This window comes from Leptopilina heterotoma, unplaced genomic scaffold (genome assembly GCF_015476425.1).
Source record: "Leptopilina heterotoma isolate Lh14 unplaced genomic scaffold, ASM1547642v1 Lhet_402, whole genome shotgun sequence".
NCBI classification, from domain to species: Eukaryota; Metazoa; Arthropoda; class Insecta; order Hymenoptera; family Figitidae; genus Leptopilina; species Leptopilina heterotoma.
The window spans coordinates 461121-483441 of NW_025111066.1; the positions used below are offsets into that span (position 1 = coordinate 461121).

The 22321-nt window shown below is 28.3% G+C and overlaps 1 protein-coding gene across 2 annotated transcripts in view; it reads left to right on the forward strand.

Moving 5' to 3' along the window:
• Positions 1-257: 257 nt before the first annotated feature.
• The window catches only part of LOC122506277, a 36685-nt gene continuing 14621 nt past the window's right edge, over positions 258-22321 (forward strand). The window contains exon 1 of one of the 2 annotated variants that reach the window (XM_043618371.1): positions 258-390. The gene's annotated coding sequence lies outside the window, so the exon portion shown is untranslated. The other variant, XM_043618372.1, reaches the window with a different exon arrangement.

Below are 22321 nucleotides of genomic sequence, written 5' to 3' on the forward strand. Positions count from 1 at the left end.
AAAACAAGATTTTATATACGTTATTGGTATCAATTCATTGCAATTTGAATATTTCGAGTTAGTAGTCATTGTAATAAAAAGTGCGCAAGAGAAGAAGAAATTGAAGCCTTCTAAATTTAATGCGACCAACAGAAATGGAATGTGTTTAAAGTTTAACTGAAAATCATGAGAACGTGTCTCTTTATGCTTATGTTACCGACTTGAAGTCGAGCTGCGGACCTGCTCAGGTATAGGTAAGTACCGTTTCACCAGGTACATTCAACGCCAGTAAGGCTAGAACCTTCATCGAGTCAGGTATACAAATTAGAAGAATTCAGACATTTTCTTCTCTTATACATTTTTTCCTCCCTGAAACAGAAAAAATATTTCATTCGACATACTTTGAAAAAGGTACGTGTTTCATATAGAGTGATTTGACTGTTATTCATAAAATAGTACCCAATGATATTAATTTATTTTTTTAAATAATAGTGTTTTTATAATATTAAGTGTCTTTTAAATTGAGTGCGCGCCCTTTAAGAGAAGATTACCAGCAAGTGTAATTTCAAATAAAATATTCAAGCAACTATGAGAAAAAATTAATTTAATTGTCCAACTGAATTTTTATAAGTTATGTGTCAAGTTCAAGGATATTCTCAAATAAATTCTTAATGCTCTGATAATCGCAAGTAAAGGTTCAATAACCAGAAAGGTAAATTAGTATGATTATTTATTTCAGGAAATTTTACAGTCATTGCACATGTTAGAAATATTGTTTATTTAATATTTAAATAAATTTAAATAATAATATTTCTACTAGTGATTTAAATATATTTTTAATGTTTAAATTATTGCTTATTTCACAAGAAAAACTTTAAAATAATGTTCTTTATGAAGTATATTAAAATTTTGTCTTTATTATTCTCTGTTCAAAATTTAAAAACTTACTAACATGACAGCTATCTTTAATAATCTCATAAAAACTTGTTTATAAAAGAATGCAGTTTTCCAGTTCAAAATATTATTTTTAGTTAAAGCAAAATAGTATAAAAGAAAAAATACCGAATTATTTACAAGAAATTCGTCGTTTACTAAAGAAACAATAAATTTTAATTTAACAAATTATACTGAAAAAAATTATATCCTGAAAACAACTAGGTAGCTATAGTTAAAGTCGATTTTGTTGAAATGGCATGGATTCTTTGTTAAGTTAGTAATAGGTGCAGTTTTAACTCTAATAACGTAAACTTACAAAGATTTATTATCTTTAATATAATTACAATATAATAATAAATTACAAGGATTCTCACTTGAAATAAAACTGGTTCTTAGTGAAAAGAAATTGGGTTGCGTTCGCAATGTAAATAAGTTTGACAATAATTGAGTTAACAACCCACACAGCACCATATCTTATGCAAAAATACTGTTGGCTTATTCGTTAGCTTTGTAAGGTTACAGTGTACATACACTGTAAACTTAGGGTACACTTAAAATGTCCGCCATACAGTAAGCTTACACAGTAAGAACATGGTAAACTTACATGGTAAGGTCACTGTATACTCACATCGTAATGTCACTGTAAGCTTATATGATAAACTTTTAAAGTTATTAATAAATAAATTTAATAAACATTTATGCGCAGTAGCCTTCTATGTCATTTTAGGATGCGCAATAAATTTTTTTAAACAAACCATACCGATTCTTTAACATCAAATATAAGAAAATTAAATTGTGCAAAACTGTCTATTGTTTATTGAAAAATAATAAATTAATACTTTGTTACATGTTAGCAATAATATAAACTTACCATGTAAGCTTAGTGCAAATTTACTGTAACCTTACATGATAAGTTTACAGCAAGCTTATATGACAAGCTTATAGTGACCTTACTCTGTCAGCTTACCATGACCTCATCATGTAATCTTACAGTGATCCCACGATGTAAGCTTACATGTATAATAATGTAAAAAGTAAATATTAAAGAGTCAGACGTAGCTCAACTGTGTTAAAAAAATTTCATTGATTTTCTAAAATATGTTAAAACTTTTATGAAAATCTGTAGTTCACAAAACAAAAAACACTTTTCACCGTATTCTGAAATTTAAAATTTTTTGCATTAACAAAACATTATAACATTTAAAAAAGATTAATAACTCAAAAGCCGTTTACAATAAATTAATGAAACTTATACTGTTTACACAAAATTGTTCACTCTTTTCAATGAAAATAATTGCATGATTGTCAATTTAAAAATTCTATATTTTTAATAACAATTTTATAAACAATATTTGAATTATTTATGTGTTCTACCCCTCCAACTGCAATGAAACTCATAGTATAGGAAGTGTTACTTGTTTTTGATAAATTTTTTTTTAAATGAAAGTTTATAAAATTCCGCATCTATCTGTGGCGGTAGAATTTTAAAAGTTGTTAACAAATTTTTTTTATTTAACAATATATATGTGATCAAATGAGAAAAAAAATTTATTTAAGGAAATTTTTATTAAAATGCATTTCTACTAATCCATGCTACAATAATTGAAAAAAGAGTTCCAGATAACCAATATTCAGTTTTGTTTATTATTTTATATACAATAATTAATTAACAAATGTGTAAAAATATCAATTTGAAAGATAAAGAGCTCGTTTTAGTTCATATTATTTACTAATTGAGTAAAGTTATTATAAATACATTTTAGCATTCAAATTGACATTTTTACGCATTTGTTAATAAATTTTATTAAATAATAAAAATGTCATCTTACAGAAAATGACCATAACATGTATTTACAATAACTTCAGTTCATTAGTAAATAATATGAACTATAACGAACTCGTTATCGTTCAAATTGACATTTTTATACAATTGTTAATTAATTATTCGTTTATAGAATAATAAACAAAACTCAATAAATGTAACTTACCAAATTATGATTTGTTTCCTTATAAAAGAATCAAATTTGATATCTTGACTTAAAAAAATATGAATGCTACGCATTTGTAAACTAATATTTTGTAAATTTTTTTTCTCTTTTGTTAATATATATAGTTAAATAAAAGAAATTTGTTAACAATTTTCAAAATCCTACTCTCTATATCTGAATTAGTAGAATTCTACTAAGAAATAGTAAAATTTTACTAATTTTTAGTAGTTTTCATGGAAGACTTTTCCCCTTTTCAATTAGTAGAATATTACTAATTTTTAGTAATATTTTACTAATGTTTTAGTAGAATTCCACTAATTGAAAATCACTTTTTTACTAAATGAATTAGTGAAACTGTTTTATCGACTATTAATAAAACAGTTCTACTAATTGTTAGTAGAATTCTATTAAGCAATTAGTAAAATCTACTAATAATTAGTAAAATTTCACTATTTGTTAGTAAAGTTATTACTAAATCATTTGGTGGAAGACTTTTCGTCATTTCATTAGTAACTTTCTACTAATTCAGATTTAGAGAGTACTACCACAGATAGGTGCGCAATTTTATCAACTTTCATTGGAAAAAAAATTATTAAAAACAAGTAATATTTGTAACCTTAAGACTGATTTGTCTACGAAAACTAACTTTTTTCCCACTGTGGCGTTAGCGCGCGTTTTTAATAAAAAATTCGTAATGTACATTCCAACTAGAAAATACAAAATTTTTTGAGGGGCTTCAAGAAGAGACTATTGAGTACACTTACTATGAGTTTCATTGCAATTGGAAGGGTAGAACACATAAATAATTTAAATTGTTTATAAAATTGTTATTAAAAATATGGAATTTTTAAATTTACAATCATGCAATTATTTTAATTGAAAAGAGTGAACAATTTTGTGTAAACAGTGTAAGTTTCATTGATTTATTGTAAACGGCTTTTGAGTTATTAATTTTTTTTAAATGTTGTAATGTTTGTTAATGGAAAAAAATAACAAAAATTTTTGATTTCAAAATAAGGTGAAAAGTTTTTTTTTGTTTTGTTGTGAACTATAGATTTTCATAAAAGTTTTAACATTTTAGAAAATCAATGAAATTTTTTAACACAGTTGAGCTGATCTGACCCTAAATATATCTATATTAAATACACAGGCACACAAAAAAATAAAAAAGTCAAATCCCAGAGGTCACACTCCCCTATCCCCATGTTTTTGGGGTTGCTGAAACCGAATATGACATTGAAAATTTTTTTTCATCGGCCATTTTCCCGCTACCACCCCCTTACACCTGCTCCCGGGGGTTAAAATTTCAGTTTAAAAAAAGTGGAGTAGGGTGTCTATTCTTATGTTTTTTGGGTCGCTAAAAACAAAAAAGACTACAAAAAACAAATTCTTCCTTTCCTTAACCCCCTAAAACCCCCTTAATAACCCCAGAGTGAGGAGTCGAAATTCGACTTTTCACGAAAAGTCGATTACGGTGTCTAAACCTACGTTTTTTGGGTCGCTGAAACCAAAAAAGACTACCAAAATCAAATCCTTTCCACCCTCAACCCCGTACAACCCCCTGCAATAATTTTTAATAACTAATATTTAATTTTCAATTTCCCAAAAATCGGTTCGTTTTATTTGAAAAAAATTATTGCAGGGGTTGTAGGGGGTCGAGGGTGGAAAGGATTTGATTTTGGTAGTCTTTTTTGGTTTCAGCGACCCAAAAAACGTAGGTTTAGACACCGTAATCGACTTTTCGTGAAAAGTCGAATTTCGACTCCTCACTCTGGGGTTATTAAGGGGGTTTTAGGGGGTTAAGGAAAGGAAGAATTTGTTTTTTGTAGTCTTTTTTGTTTTTAGCGACCCAAAAAACATAAGAATAGACACCCTACTCCACTTTTTTTAAAACTGAAATTCCAACCCCCGGGAGCAGGTGTAAGGGGGTGGTAGCGGGAAAATGGCCGATGAAAGAAAATTTTCATGGTCATATTCGGTTTCAGCGACCCCAAAAACATGGGGATAGGGGGGTGTGACCTCTGGGTTTTGACTTTTTTTTGTGTGCCTGTGATATTAAATGCAGTAAAATAGTTAATAAATAACAGTAAAGTAGTTTATTCCTTATATATGGTTCCAAAGTATTTTTTAACTTTATAAATACTCTATATATTTTAATTATAAATAACTTTTATTAGGATTTAATATACTATATATTTTAAATAAAATAACAGTCTTTAATGTATTTTTAAATTACATAATTCTTTTCATCAATTTGTACTACTGTCTATTTCAACTAAAATACACCCCAGTGGGTACGGATTAAGTTTCATATAAAGAATTAATATCTGTCTTAGTTATGTAATAATTTATGTACTAATTTATTAAATATTAAAAAATTAATTTCAAATTTAAAATCATTTAGAATTTTTTGTTGTTTTTTGCTATTTTATACTTCTTTTAAATAGGTTTGCAGAGAAGGAAATAAATAAAAAAATGACGTCAAGGTTTTTGTTATTATCTTTGCAATGATAAGGCAAGTCAATTTTTATAAATTACAACAAAAGTGTCACATTACGTGGCAGTAACTTGAAGGCTACATCTACTTTTTAAAGCTCGTTTTGTTCATTTACATTCGACACATAGATGTTGTGTAATATTCCAGAATTTTGCACGAATATATTTAAGCAGTTAATATATAAAAATCCTAATTAAACACTATAATAAATAATCGTGTATGGGGTGCATAAATGCTCTATAAAATATAAGTACAAGTTTGAACTATTTTTTAAATTTAGGTATATTTTGAAGGTGCACATATGGGGCTATCTCTACACTGTAAAAAGAATGGTACTAATTTAATGCCAATTTTGGTACTAAATCGTAATTTGGTTCTATTTTAATACCAAAATCACCTCTAATTTAGAACTTTTTTTTACAGTGTAGAAGAAATTTACCCAAAATTAAAATTTATTTGTTGACTCTAAATTTTTGACATTGTTGCCCTATATAAATGTAAAAAATTATGAAAAATGTATAAAAGTACAGAGTGTTTAACTTTGAAAATTTAAAATGTAACTTTGGCAAAACTTTTGGAAGAGTTACTATTTTTATTTTAAAGCTGAGGATTTTTCCAATAAAATTATACAAATGTAAAATTGGGACAAAAATGTGTTTTTGAGAAAATGTAAAAAAAATAAACTTTTTTACATATTTTTCGCATTTGCACAGACGACACCTAGGAGAAAGATGTCTCTGAAACAAAGAAATCGATTTTTTAGATCATTTTTTAAATTAAAGATATCATAAAACTTTAAAATGAAAAATATTTTCTTTGCTTTTACAAAAAAAAATGTATAAATGTTTTGAATTAAAGATTAAACTTAAGAATGTAACGTTAAAAAATTAACGAAAATGAGATCAAAAATTACTAAAAAATTAATTTTTAATGGTCACTGTTCCATGAAAAAAAATTTTTTTTATTCCAGGCTTTGACAGATTTGTAGGTGCTCTTTTGATTGACAAAATGAAAAAGTTCACACGAAGCAAATATCGAAATTTTTTAGTAGTAATTATATTTATTCTAAAATACTATTTACAAGCGTCTAATCAGGGGGAACTATACAGTTTAAATTTCACAACACGAGTGAGCGGCTTTTGTAATGTTACCTATTTCTAACGGGTTTAACCCTCCGTCACACACTTTAGAAATAATTACAACATTACACGTGTAGGGGGAATCCCTCAACAAATTGTAAAATAAGCAGCATTACAACATAAACGAAGGAATCAACAAAAATTTATGTTTAACGCAAACTTACAAACATGTAAATTATTTGAAATCATAAAATTAATTTTCGGTCGCACAAAGCAAAAATGTTTCGACAACTTGGTTTTTTTACTTAAAATTTCCTTACTTTTTCGGGGTTTTTTTAGCTTTGAAGCATCATATTTAAAGATGAATTATGTTTAAACTAAATTTTTTTACAGAAATGTGTTGAGAAGGGAACCGTTGAAAGGTATAGAAACTGATTATATTTTGCAATAAGGAAATCAAAAGTTATTTAAGGTGGTTAGTTCAAAATCAATGGTAATAGAGAATTGCTTGAAAACTTCAACAAAATTAATTAACATATTAATGCACATTACTGTTGAATATTAGAATTTTTTACCGTACGGTTCTCGAGATATCGTCGTTCAAAATTTAGTATTTTTCTTAATATTTGCATTGTGCTAATGGCCGCCGCGAACGAAAAACTGACTATTTGATATATACCACTTTATAACTTTTGATGCACAATATAATCCAAAAATTAAAGTTAGATATGAATTTTTTGTTATTCCGAGTGACATAAAGAACGTGGCAACGTCGCAACAGCTGCGAGAGAAATGAAGTAGCGCGAAAATTCAAACAAAAATCAAGTTTATAAATCAGCACATAGCAATCGACTGCTGTGTTGCCACACGTCTCTAACTACGAAACACTACTTTCTTCAAATCATTACTATTTTTTTTAGTTTTCTATTATTTACAAATTTATACGTCGTAACATAGAGAATATTATTTAAAGAAGTGATTTTTTATTTTATATTATAAAATTTAACTCTTTTTTGAACTTTTAGAAAAAAAAGTTTACTTTTGACTAGCCTCCTTGAACTAACTACCTTAAAAAATACTAAAACCGGTGTGGGAATCCCTTACTGCTCTCTAAATTTGAATTAGTAAAACTGTTTACTGATTTGAAATAGTGACTGACTTTTTGCTTTTGAATTAGTAAATATGACAAAAAAATTAGTAGAAATTACTATTTATTAGTAAAATTTACTAATTCAAAAGCAAAAAGTCAGTCACTGCTAATTCAAATTAGCAAACACTTTTACTAATTCAAATTTAGAGAGTGGATGTGAGACGGAGGGTTAATTTTAATTTTTTATCCAGAACGATAAAAAATAGTTATTAAATGGGTAGAAATATTAAAAATGTTTAAAATTTGAAATTAAAAAAAATGAAATTAATCGGAATCACAATTTGGACAAGTAAAATAGCCTCCATTACTTAACATTTTAAGTAAACAGCTCTATCGAATGAATCTGTTAAAAACGCGTTTTTTATTGTTTATTATCATTATAAACATTTATTTGTTAATGTAAAAAAATATTCCATATGTTCCATATTTTCAAAAAAGTGTGAATAAATTTTTGTTAAAAATGCGTTTTTCATTGTTGAAATAATTATAAACATTAATTTGTTGGTGTAAAATATATTTGAGGTTTGGACTTAGAAATTTTTGCAATTCAATGATGTGGGCCCCTGTTTGGCCCTCATGGATTTTTCCTCATCGACCAGTCCTCGTCGACCCCTGCTGGGGGCCCTCACAACTTGATGGGGGCTTTTACCACACGGGTAGTTGTAAAAATAATGAAAACCTAAAAGTAAAAAATAATTATTTGAATACAATTTTTCAGGTGGTCGTTTTTAAGGCTAATGGGTAAGTGTAAGAGCATAAAATGCTTAAGAAAATTATATTATATTTATTAATTACGCAGCTTCATGAAACAATAAAAAATGTTCATGTTCCGATTCAGCGCTCGAAAATGAGTAATAATTGCATAGTTTTTTCCGCTAGTAAAAAATTTCAGACAGCTACTCTGTTTCTCACAAGCGCTAAATGAAAGTAAAACCTAGTAAGGTAAAGAGCTCTATTGTGAGACACTATAATTTATTAATTAAAATAAAGCATTTATCAAAACTTATATATCAATATTAATATATAATATATATATATATATATATATGATGTTCGTTATTTCTGGATTTCAAATTAAAATTAATAAAAAAATGTGGATTATTGAACAAAAACATTAAACAGCTTTATATCAATATTAATATTTTCCTCATGTTATTTAAGGTATATTTCAACTATACGACCCCATTACTACAAAATTTTATTCGTTTTAATTAATAAATTATAGTGTATCCAGACTATGTGTATTATGTATGTATGTATTATCTTCGACTAATAATATAAATAATGTAAATTCATGTAAGTCAAAAAAATATTTAACTATTATAAAAACTAATATTTATTATAATTAATACTGACTTAAAAAATCCATTAATTAAGTATAATCAACGATGTATGAAAGTCTTATTATAATCAATACTAATTCGAAAGATCCATTAATGCCTACACGTTTTAAATTGATTTAAAATTTGAACTGTATGGGAAGTGAACTCCAGACGCATGACCTAACGCTAACCCTAAGACCTAACCCTAATCGCCTAGCCTTAACGACTGTGACTACCGAACCGACTTGGGTATTTATTTTCCAACTGTTTATATGAATTTCAACTGTAAAACAGGAAACTTTTAAAAAATATCTATATATTTAAACTAATTCTTAGATTTCTTTAATACATTTTCAACGCATCGTTAATTATACTTAACAAAATTACAGTTACTAATTATTAATTTTTTTACCACTTACTAAAAAAGTCTTGCAAGATTATATAATCTCGAAAATTTTTAAGCATTGAAGAGCATTACAATCTGTGAAAAAATCAAATTAAATAAAACACAAGCATTATAAAAGATAACCTCAAAATACTATGATTAGTATTTCAATTTATTCTAATTTTATTCAAACATAAATTCAATTAATTTAAAGAATCTTACAATTTTATTTGGTTTAAAATTGAACTTTATAGATGGGTAAAGAATTCCTGAAGTGAGACTCTGAATTTTTTTGGGTCTGTGAATTTTTCTCATTCTTATATGTTTCGATAGTCTATGATGGTATAATAAAAATCTGTAAATAGTTTTCCGAAATTTAAATAATTGCAAAAGTTATTTAAGGTCAAAGTTTTTTGTAGCGTTTTAGTAAAAAAAAAAAAAAAAAAACTCGCGATTGGATTAACCGAGTTTAGTAAAAAATGGAAGAGAGCCTAATGAGGAATTGTACTTTAGATAAACCATCAAAATTTTAATTAAAAAATATTCGTTTAAATAAATTAACTTTTTAATCTCTATCTTTTAAATTTTTTTTTTCAATAATCAAATAGAGAATACTTTTAAGATTTTATTTAAACAATAAAAAACTGGGATTCTCTATTACTTTAGAAAATAAAATGTTTTTAGTTACAAAAAATTGTTTAACAGTAAAAAGAGATTTAAAACAAAACAAATGAATTCGTGTTGATTGCATGCTTTTACGCATTTTAATGGGGTCATTTGAGGTAAATGTAAACAAGGGGTAAATGTAAACAGTAGATGTTTCAGCTAAATTTACAAATTTAAAAATAAGTAAGACGTCAATATTTTTACCTCAGCTCACCTACAAGATGTTCTGAGTATTGCCAATATTTTATTTTGACAATTGGCAATGCCATAGTGTAAGTTATTTTTTAATGCAAAAAAGATTGAAAATCAAAATTTTAGTGTTTCAGTATTTTGTCTCGCATTTGCATAAAAATAAATTAAAAAATCAAACAAAAATATGTAATTCTTCCTTATTAATGCCCTAACAAAAATTGACTTTGATTTTTGATTTTCGTCAATTTAGTTAATAGATAATTAAGTGTTTACATTTACCCCGAGAATTCGAAAACTCGGGGTAAATGTAAACAAAACTTTAACTACATTTAAAAAGAAAATAATTGAAAAAATTTGCTTTTATTTCACAATTTTATTAATTTGACAATGTAAAATTACATAGAAAAGGAAATTAGGTCCCCTTTGAAAAAAAATTTTTTTTTTGAAAATTTGATCAATTTTTAAAAATATTTTTAGGTTCATCCGCCATTTTGAAAATTTAAAATTCGACTTCAAATTCGTATTCAGCGACCTCAAAAGCCTCCGAGTAGCCAGATTCAAGCAAATTTGATCAATTTTTAAAAACATTATTTTTAGGTTCATCCGCCATATTGGATCCACCATTTTGAAATTTAAAAATTCGATTTTAGATTCTTATTGAGCAACCTTAAAAACTTCTTTTTACCAAGTTGAATGAAAATCTATTAAAATTTATTCGAGTTATTCAAGTTTTTACATTACTAATTTTGTAATGGTTAATTGTTTATTTTATATGATAAATTATCAGTCAACTGGTTGATTTACTACACATCTACGAAGAATTTTTTTTCAGTTTTTCCATCCCTTAAAACAGTAGTATACTTGAAATAACTTGTTTCTTAAACCTCGCTTAACTACAGTGGTGTTTACATTTACCCCGAATTTTAGGAAAATTTCAAAATCTCGGGGTAAATGTAAACAGTCAGTTTTAGGCGATTCAGGTGCATCAATAATTTTTTGTACCTCATAAAATTTTTCTAGGGAACACTAGCAACAAGTTCATGCAAAAGAAATCAGTCCGTTTTACCTTTTAACAAAAAAAACTAATGTTTTTGGTGCAAGATACATATTCCGTTTACATTTACCCCAATTGACCCTGTATGATTTTAATTAAATAATGCAAACATGTCTTAAGTCAATGTGTGCTGCAATCCACTAAAGAAAAAAAATGTTACAGTTTATAAGAATGTTTTTAAAGTGCGTAATACTTATAATTATAAATTTAAAAACGTGATCGGACAGTTTATTTGTCCTTCTTGTAAATCAGAAATTAATAAATTAAAAGACAGTATTGATTTTGAAATTCAAAAGGTAACTCGCGATCTTGAAGATATCAAATTAAATAACAGTTCAGATAATAATGTAAATCAAGACCAATCGTTTGTTTGTACCAAAGTTGCTGAAAGTTTAAAAAGGTCTAGGTTGAATGCATTTTTGGAATTCAAAGGGCTTGAATTTGCAGATTCATATTCAGCTTTGCTTAATGAATTGATTTGTGAAAGTTTAAACCCGCAGTGCTGCTTATTTCAATGTGAAAAGTGTCCTCGAAAGGAAGTCGTACAAGAAAAACTTTGGTCATATTTAAAACTGCAAGACATTTCTGAAATTAAATATTATTATCAATGCGTTACTACCTATAAGTAAAAATATTAAAATTATATTAAGAAGCGTACTTATTAATTGTTTAAGCAGGTAATTAATTCAATTCTATTTCCTTAAAGGTGTCAGTTTACAGTTGAAAAAAACGCACATAAGTTCGCAAAGAATTTAGCTAGCTATTTAAAAAGTCTGGTGACACATGATTTTTTGGCACAAGCTCAAGCTTCGTATTTGACCAAAATGAAAGAAATAGTTGAGGAAGGAGTACTTATTGTAAGTTTAGATTTTGCTGAAAACTTTACTTGTAAAATTCAAGATTCTATTCAATCGAGTTATTGGTTAAACACTCAAATTACTTTACATCCTTACGTAATTTATTAGAGACAAAATAATAAATTGAAACATCAAGTTTCGTTGCAGTTTCTGAACATCTAAACATGAAAATGAATTTGGGGTGAAAGCTGACCATAATTAGGGAAATTGAAAAATATCTATAATAGGTATAGTACCTATGGTTTTCGGGGTCACTAATTACGAATCTGGAATGAGATTTTCAAAATTTTGAAAATTCAAAATGGCAGAGTCAATATGGCGGACGATAAAGTAAAACAAGTGCGAGTTGCACTCGCATTAAGATCGAGGGTTCCGTACACCAAAATAAAACTCATTTTTATAAAAAAAAATATATATAAGAAATATAATTCATTAATATTAACATATATAAACCTATTGAGCTGAAAGTCGGTACACATATATGTATTTTTATTACATATAGATTAAAAAAAAACTATAACTATAATCCACATTAATATTAACATATATAAACATATTGAGCTGAAATTCGGTACACATATGTATTTTTATTACATATAGATTAAAAAAACTATAACTATAATCCACATTGAATTCTTATGTTTTATTTACAAATAACAAAAAAAAAATATTTTTTTTACCTTAATCTTCACTTAAAAATGAAGATCCCTACCGAATTTCAGCTCATCAAATTAAGATTCCTAAAAGTTCAAAAGAGGGAGAGAAAAGTATCATTTTTTGCAATTTTTTCGTAAAAATTAAATTTCTTTCCCTCCTAGTTCGCAAATATGTCCGTCAATCGAGTTCGCTATATTTTTCCTGTAATCTGCAATTTAAACTGAAGATCCCTACCGAATTTCAGCTAATCAAATTAAGATTTGTAAAAGTTAAAGGTGGAGGACAGGGTAATTTTTTTCAATTTTTTCAAAAAAATTCAATTTCTTTCCTTCCTAGTTCGCAAATATGTCCGTCAATCGAGTTCGCTATATTTTTACCTCAATCTTCACTTAAAAATGAAGATCTCTACCGAATTTCAGCTCACTAGGTTGAGATTTGTAAAAGTTAACCGCAGGAACAGGGTAATTTTTTCAATTTTTTCGAAAAAATTGAATTTCTTTCCCTCCTAGTTCGCAAATATGTCCGTCAATCGGGTTCGCTATATTTTTAATGTAATCTGTATTTGAAACTGAAGATCTCTACCGAATTTCAGCTCACTAGGTTGAGATTTGTAAAAGTTAACCGCAGGAACAGGGTCATTTTTTGTAATTTTTTCAAAAAAATTGAATTTCTTTCCCTCCTAGTTCGCAAATATGTCCGTCAATCGAGTTCGCTATATTTTTCCTGTAATCTACACTTGAAACTTAAGATCCCTACCGAATTTTAGCTCATAATGTTGAGATTTGTAAAAGTTAAGGGGGGGGACAGGGTCATTTTTAGCATTTTTTTCGAAAAAATTGAATTTCTTTCCCTCCTATTTTGCAAATATGTTTGTCAATCGGGTTCGCTATATTTTTCCTGTAATCTACACTTAAAACTGAAGATCCCTACCGAATTTCAACTCACCAGGTTGAGATTTGTAAAAGTTAAGGGGGGGGGGGGGACAGGGTCATTTATGGCAATTTTTTCAAAAAAATTCAATTTCTTTCCCTTCTAGTTCCCAAATATCCCCACCAATCAGGTTCGCCATATTTTTCCTGTAATCTACACTTAAAACTGAAGATCCCTACCGAATTTCAGCTCATAAGGTTGAGATTTATAAAAGTTAAGGGGGGGGGACAGGGTCATTTTTTGCAATTTTTTCAAAAAAATTCAATTTCTTTCCCTTCTAGTTCCCAAATATCTCCACCAATCAGGTTCGCTATATTTTTCCTGTAATCTACACTTAAAACTGAAGATCCCTACCGAATTTCAACTCACCAGGTTGAGATTTGTAAAAGTTAAGGGGGGGGGACAGGGTCATTTTTGGCAATTTTTTCAAAAAAATTCAATTTCTTTCCCTTCTAGTTCCCAAATATCTCCACCAATCAGGTTTGCTATATTTTTCCTGTAATCTGCACTTAAAACTGATGATCCCTACCGAATTTCAGCTCATCAAGTTAAGATTTGTAAAAGTTAAAGGGGGGGGGACAGGGTAATTTTTTCAATTTTTTCGAAAAAATTCAATTTCTTTCCCTTCTAGTTCCCAAATATCTCCACCAATCAGGTTCGCTATATTTTTCCTGTAATCTGCACTTAAAACTGATGATCCCTACCGAATTTCAGCTCACCAGGTTGAGATTTGTAAAAATTAAGGAGGGGGGACAGGGTCATTTTTTGTAATTTTTTCTGAAAAATTCAATTTCTTTCCCTCCTAGTTCGCAAATATGTCCGTCAATTGGGTTTGCTATATTTTTTCTGTAATCTGCACTTAAAACTGAAGATCCCTACCGAATTTCAGCTCACTAGGTTGAGATTTGTAAAAGTTAAGGGGGGGGGGGACAGCCCATTTTGCGTAGCTGGGACGGACACACGAGTGATTTCATAAGGGTTCCGTCAGTACACCTATGGTGTACGGAACCCTAAAATTAATCAAATTTACTTGAAAGTTGTTACTCGGGGGTTTTTGGGGTCGCTGATTACGAATCTGCAGTCAGTTTTTCAAAATTCAAAATAGCGGATCCAATATGGTAGACAAAATTTAAAAATGAAACAAATTTGTTTAAAAGTTGGCATTTGGAGGTTTTTGAAGTCGCTGATTCTGAATCTGAAGTCAGTTTATTAAAATTAAAAATGGAGGATTCAATATGTTGGACGAAGAAATAATAAATCCATCAAATTTGTTTCAAAATTACCGCTTAGGTTTTTTCTAGTTCACTTATTACGAATCTGAAGTCAGTTTTTCTAACTTTAAAATAATAGATACAATATGATAGTCAAAAATTAGAAATTGAAGGGCTACAGAAAATAAGGAGACGAACGCGAGGCTTGGAAGGGATACTACCAGTCGGGTAGCAGTGACAAGCCTTGAGCCGCTCGCTGCTACCTGACTGATATTATCCCTTTCAACCACGCGTTCGTCCCCTTATTTTATGTAGTCCTTCAATTGACAATTATTTTGTGCATTAGGAATAAAAAAATCGTAAGTAACACGAGAATAAAGGCAGCCAATTTCTTTATGATGATTGTTATATGAAAATTAAATAATTTTTTTAATTTGATGTCCGACATATTGGATCCGCCATTTTGAATTTTTTTATAATCTGTCTACATATTCGTAATTATCGACCCCTAAAACCCCCTTGATATCGAGTTTTATGAAAATTGAATAATTTTTTTAATTTGATGTCCGCCATATTGGATCCACCATTTTGATTATTTTAAATCTGACTTCATATTCGTAATCAGCGACCCTAAAAACAATAGATAGCATATTTAGTAGGCATACATTTCACGCTTTTTGAGAATTATTAATTTTGGCCAAAAACTAGCGATTCTGGCCCACTGTGGCAATCGACCAGCACTTTCATTGTCATTTAAAATGACAAGATTTGTCATATCGTTGAAATTGAGTTCTTTTAGAAATTTAACGAAAAAGACACCTTCTTTGGCAGCATCCGACAATGACATATATTCTGCCTCTGTCGAAGACAAGCTAACTGTCCTTTGTTTACGAGATTGTAGAGGTAAATTGTCCTTTTGATAGACCAACTCATAGTCTGAAGTCCCTTAATGGTAACGTAGGACCCTTTTTTCAGCATACTAGTGTTGATTGTCGTAACATAAATTGAATTGTTCTAAAACACTAACAGCATGCGCTATGTCAGGACCTGTTCCTTGAGCAACATACATTAGTGCTCTGACAATTTCTCGATAGGGTAAACTAGTGTCAATCGCTTGAGCATTATTTTGGATTTCCAAAGGCTTATTATGAATGTTCGGAAGTTGATGCTATTTATTGTTAATAGCAGATTGGGATCTCTTGTTGATTCTGGACTTAGAGACTTCACATTCATACAATCGTAAACATTATTTTTAAACTTTACAATGTTCTGTTGAGTAATTAAAAGTAACGCAAATCTTAATGGGTAACTTTATGTAAGTGAATAGATTGAATCAAAATGTGTGTATGTGTAGAAAAATACAAAAATGTCCTCTTTAGTCAGAAGTTTAAATTATCATGTTAGGGCAGGAATTAAGAATACTCAAAACTTCCTGTATGGTTTGAGAATTTTTTGAGAATAAATTGCTTTTCTAAGTTAGATAAAAATTACTTAATTAAACAAAGGTTACCTTAATAAATGTTATCAAACGTTGGTAAAGACGAGCTCTTTTTTTATTTTTTGTATCATGTTTTCCCACGTGAAAAAGTTCCCGGGAAAGCACTCCTAGGAAATTCCAACAGGAAATCTCGCTTCTAATTTTCAATATAATATTTTTATTTATACGAGAACGATCGCGCGCTCCAGCGCGCGCGTTTTTTCTCTTGCGCATTCCTTTTTTTAATATTTTAATTTTTTTAAACAAAAGTACTTACAATGAGAATAATGGCTCAAATATAATAAATGTTTTAAAGAAAAATTGAAAAAGAAATGTTTATGAGAATGATAATCAAGATCACCATCAGCAGTTGTAGTACAAATTGCTGCAACTTCATTCACACTTTGTAAATTATAACGTCTACTATCCATCCCAGGCTTTAATGTAAATAATAATTGCATCTCAGGCTCAATTTCTGCATTATTTTCAGTCATTGTTTTTTTAATTTCTTCATGCATCATACGGTAGGACTGTGCAAATAGGTTACAATCTCGAAGGGCTGTGTCTATTCCATCAACAATATCTCGGTTTAATTGAACATTATTCTTACAACGAATTTTGGAAGCTTCGTTTTGATCAACAATAAATAACTGTCCAAATGAAGAAGTATCGTTTCTTTGAAACGCATGCTTATTCCCGAAATCTTTTTTAACCAAATAGTTATTTGATATAAAACTACTTAACTTAAAATTCACATAATATGCACATTATTTGACATAAATTTCATTGCACACAAAAACCATTTAAAATAAATATCATTTGTCATAGAATTCATTAAACAGAAATATTATGTTACATAAAACTCAGATAACTTAATTCCCATTTGACATAAAAATTATGTAACATATATTTCTATCGACATAAAAATCATTTAACATTAATTTCTTTTGACATAAAACTCATTTAACGTAAATTTTATTTGTTATAAAATTCATTTGACATCAATTTCATTTGGCATAAATGTCAATTAACGTAATTCTCATTTGACATAAATACCCAGTAAAAAAAACTAATTTAAACGGATTGAAATGAATTAAGATTTTGGTAGAAAGCGGGATTCATTCAAGCTCTTTGTATATTCGATTGAATTCGATTCAATTTGCCTGAAGTTGTGCAAACGAATTCGCATTCGTAAGAAATGACCAAGGCATGCATTGAATTGGTGCTGACAAATTGAAAAAAATTAAAGGCCCTAAAACTTGTCCATTGAATTAGTATAAATAGAAGGTTTGGAAGTTCAATACAGTTTGACGAATTCAGGAAAATTGCAGCATAGCTCCAATTCGTATTTGTCACAAAGCGGGATTCACTGAAACTCTTTGTGAATTCTTTTTAATTTATTTCAATTAGTTTTTGTTTACTGGGTATCATTAGACATAAAATTAGCTTGACATAAATTTCATTTAACATAATTATTATATAACGTAAAATTAAATTTATATAAATTTCATTTAGCATACATTCCATTTAACATAATTCTCATTTGACATAAAGTTCGCTTGATATTAATTTCATTTGACGGATAAGTCATTACACATAATTCTCATTTGACATAAAATTCAGATGTCATAGATTTAATTTTACATAAAGATCATTTGACCTAGAAATACAGGCGCAAACTTCAAAATTGGCGAATCACAATGTTGTTGATAATATCTAATTGGTTACTTTTAAAATTGGCGCCGATATTTTTATGTAAAATGTAATTTGTGTGAAATGATTTTTATGTCAAATGAGAATTTTGCTAAATGACTTTTATGACAAATGAGAATTGTGTTAAATGTCTTTTATATCAAATTAACTTTATGTCAAATGAAAATTATGTTAAATGGGATTTACACCAAATGAAATTTATGTCAAGTAAATTTTATGTCAAATGAGAATTATGTTAAATGGTATTTATGTCAAATGAAATTGATGTCAAATGAATTTTATAACAAATAAAATTTACGTTAAATGAGTTTTATGTTAAAAGAAATTTATGTTAAATGATTTTTATGTCAATAGAAATTTATGTTACATAATTTTTATGTCAAATGGGAATTAAATTATCTGAGTTTTATGTAACATAATATTTCTGTTTGATGAAATCTATGACAAATAATATTTATGTTAAATGGTTTTTGTGTGCAATGAAATTTATGTCAAATAATGTGCATACTATGTGAATTTTAAGTTATGTAGTTTTATATCAAATAACTATTTGGTCAAAAAAGATTTCGGGAATAAGCATGCGTCTCGTTTCTTTCTGCATACAAAGATGTATTCATTTGATAATAAACCTGACCATGTATTTTAAAACAATATAGTCCTGGTCGTCTATTGTTAAAATTAACTAAGTTAGCGTTGAAAGAAGCAAAACCAAATGAATTATTGTAAGGTCGTATATTATGAAGAAAATGCCCAGATAATTCGTGGGTTTCATCAAATAAATTTTGTAATATGAGTGGAGGAGCAGGTAGATCTTCAAGAATGACTTCGCCATGTTTACAACAATCATGAAATGAATTTTTTTTATTAGATACTCTTTCTGCTTGGAAATGTTTAGCATTACAATGCTCACATGAAATGTTCATCGCACCAGCAAAATGTTCTTCTATATGCGAGACTGAAATACTGTCAGAGAAATTTTGATTCTGTGCAGAATTCCGTTTTTTGGCAATGAGTTCTTTGATAAGCTGCAGTTTTTTGACGACCAGAAATATTAGTATTTGATAAATTTGCTGTAACAGTTACATTATCTTTTGCTAAAGATATATTAACAGTTGTAGAGGATTTTGCTGAATTTATATTTGGTTTAGCCACTGTAATAATACTATCCTTTGTTTGGATTGATTGAGGATTAATAATTCCATTATTATCTTGTTTTTTTTGTCGAAACTTTCTTTGAAAAGCAGCTTTCTTTTGACGTTTCATGACTTAATGTTGTTCTTCTTCCTCTAAAGAACGTATTATTATTCTTTTTTTACTTGATTTTCATTTTTTAAATTAGTATATTTTGTAACATTTCTTGAATCAATACAATTATCTAATGATCTCAAAGTCATGCATTGTAATTGTCTATTAATAAAAGTTTCCTCTGAACTGTTGATTTTTGAATTAATTGTTGCATTTTCAATAAGTACATTATCTTTCTCTTTATAATTTCCTTTGTGTTTTACTTCTCCTGATGTACTATTATTATTCTGCGCTGATGTTGAAGGCATACTTTGCAAACTTCTGTTTATAATAATTTCTCCCTCATTTCTATTAGTTTTTGATTTTATAAATAATTCACTGTTAACTTTATGTTTACAAAGTTTTACATAAGAATGATTACGTGAAATGTTCATTTCATTACAATAACCTGTCTCTATATGTGACTTTGAAATAATATCAGACTGATTTTGTTGCTGACAGTTGCTAACACTTGTAACATTTTGCAATGTTTCGTACCAAAAACTTTGCGTTTCACACTGAGGTTAGGTTACATAGCTGTAGCGAACAAACAATTTTTGTTTGGAAAAAAGATGCGCGCGCAACAATTTTGAAGCGTCTAAAATGAATTATCAAATTAAATATATTTTAATATTAAACTTTTAATTTATTACAAACCAAACCATAAATAAAAATTATTATATTAAACTACTTTTAGTTAACTTTTAGTTAATAATTTTAATTAATTATTTTTTGAATTTTAAAAAAGAAAAACGAAAATATAAAAGTGTGTGAGGTTACCATCATTATAAAATTCAGCCAATGAGGAACACTCATTATAAAATCATCTAATGAGGAAAAAGTTCTACAATTGAAGTTAGCTGCTTTGACATCAGTAAGTAATGTCACGATTATATCTAATCAAAGTAAAGGATTTTAAAAAAGAGCCAATCAAGAAAAAGTTCTACACTTGAAGTTAGTCGATCTTACGCACCTCGTTTTTACGAAAGGATTTTATTTACTTGGCTATACAAGTGATTTACACCTTAGAATTTTTCTCGCACAATTTCATACAACTTTACACAAAATTTTTGCGTCTACAGCACGACTTGAAATTAGGAGTACTCACATTTGCTTGGACCACCCGTCTAATGGGTTTTCTCGCCAGAGGAGGGGGAAGCTGTAGAAAACCTATCCTGAGTAAAACCGGTTTATCGACAGCCGAGTTCTAATGGGGCGTACTGGGCAATAATCGACAGTGCACATCATTATACCTCGACGTCAACCCTCCCGCTTAATATATTACGAAAGTGATGAGAAAACACCGGGGTATAGCGAGAGTTGAAGCGCGGTCACCAAGTAGTAACTCTGTACTCAGCTCTGCTTAACCTCGACGATCGCAAGCCACGGAGTCTCACCACCGTGATATACAATCGGTTAATATTTTAATTTAATATTATATTATTTTTATAATTTTTAACCTCTGACAACAAAAGTTAACTAATCGTCATCAATAATATTATCGCTTTGAAGTGAGCAAATAATAAAAAAAAGTGTCAGTCAAGGCTTATAGCGCAAACCTTCCTGAGGCTTTAAAAAAAACTTTAAACTCCGTTAAGATTTGACTTGTCAGCAGAATTTTTTTCAGAATCATGTATTTTTTCCCTGGTATATCATTGAATTTTAAAATAGAAAATTAGGAAACGAATGAAAAATATTATTCTCATTTATGATTGGCATTTATACTGTATTTAAAAGTTTTTCAGAGGACATTCCTAATATTTTTATTCAATGTATTTTCAGTACCGTCAACCGCTTGAAATTTACATTCTCCAGCTGGATCATAACGACAGAACGATGATTCAACCTAACGGTATACAATGTTCGTTATCGCACCTACAAGGCACGAAACACAAAACTGTCCATCATGAATTTATTGTACCTACTACTGAACTATATTTTAAATTTTCGTATCCTAGTGTTTTTATACATATTTTTTAAATATTGAAATAATAGAATTGACTATTTGTCGTGAGAAATGAAAAAATATAATTGAAAAAATAATCAAATACACACAATGATAGTTGCAGGTTGAGTAATAGTTTCGAATACGACTGTTAAGAAAGAAACAACGGTATGTATTTGTCCACCATCCGAGACGTTTCCGGAATGATGAGCGACTTTAACGTCATTTGGAGAAAATGTGGTTACGTAAATTACTTTCCCATTTAAAAAGTTATATCTTCGGTTAAAATTTTATAGAAGAAATAGAGGAAGGTACACTGAAGTGCGTTCTTCTCGATATTTTTCACAATTTTGATGAATTATTATTGAATAGTGACACCGAATAAGATCTATGTTAAATTTCAGCAATATTTTACAGAAGATACGAAAAAGTAAAATTATCATTGAAATAGTAAATATATTTACTACCTTAAATTTAATAAAAAAATGTACAAGGTGATAAATAAAAAAATTAATAAGAACAGTTTATAAAGAATAAATGTAATCAAGTAAAAATTTGTAACTAAAAAAATTAATAATTAATACCAAAGACAAACTGTACAACTAGAAAAATGTTTCTTTATTTTAAATAAATTATTTCACTATTATCATTTTTTTTAATTAAAAAAATATTTCTTTGGTTTTAAGATATCATTTATTTGAGTAAAGGAAGTAAATTTTTCTTTTAATAAGCAAATTTAAAAAAAATGTTTCTCTGTTCTTATTTATTGTTTTTAAAAGGCTAAGTTATTTATTTAAATTTAATTTAATCGATAGGAAATATTTTGAGAAATATATGAAAAATATAGTTTTGCTGATATAAAATTAATTTGCTAAAAAATATTTAACTATAAACAATGACATGTTTTTAAGAATGGAACGTATTTGAACAAAACACCTGGGCGATCTGTATACTAGGGTGGTCCAAAAAAAGTAAAATCGGAATTTCAATGCTCTCACC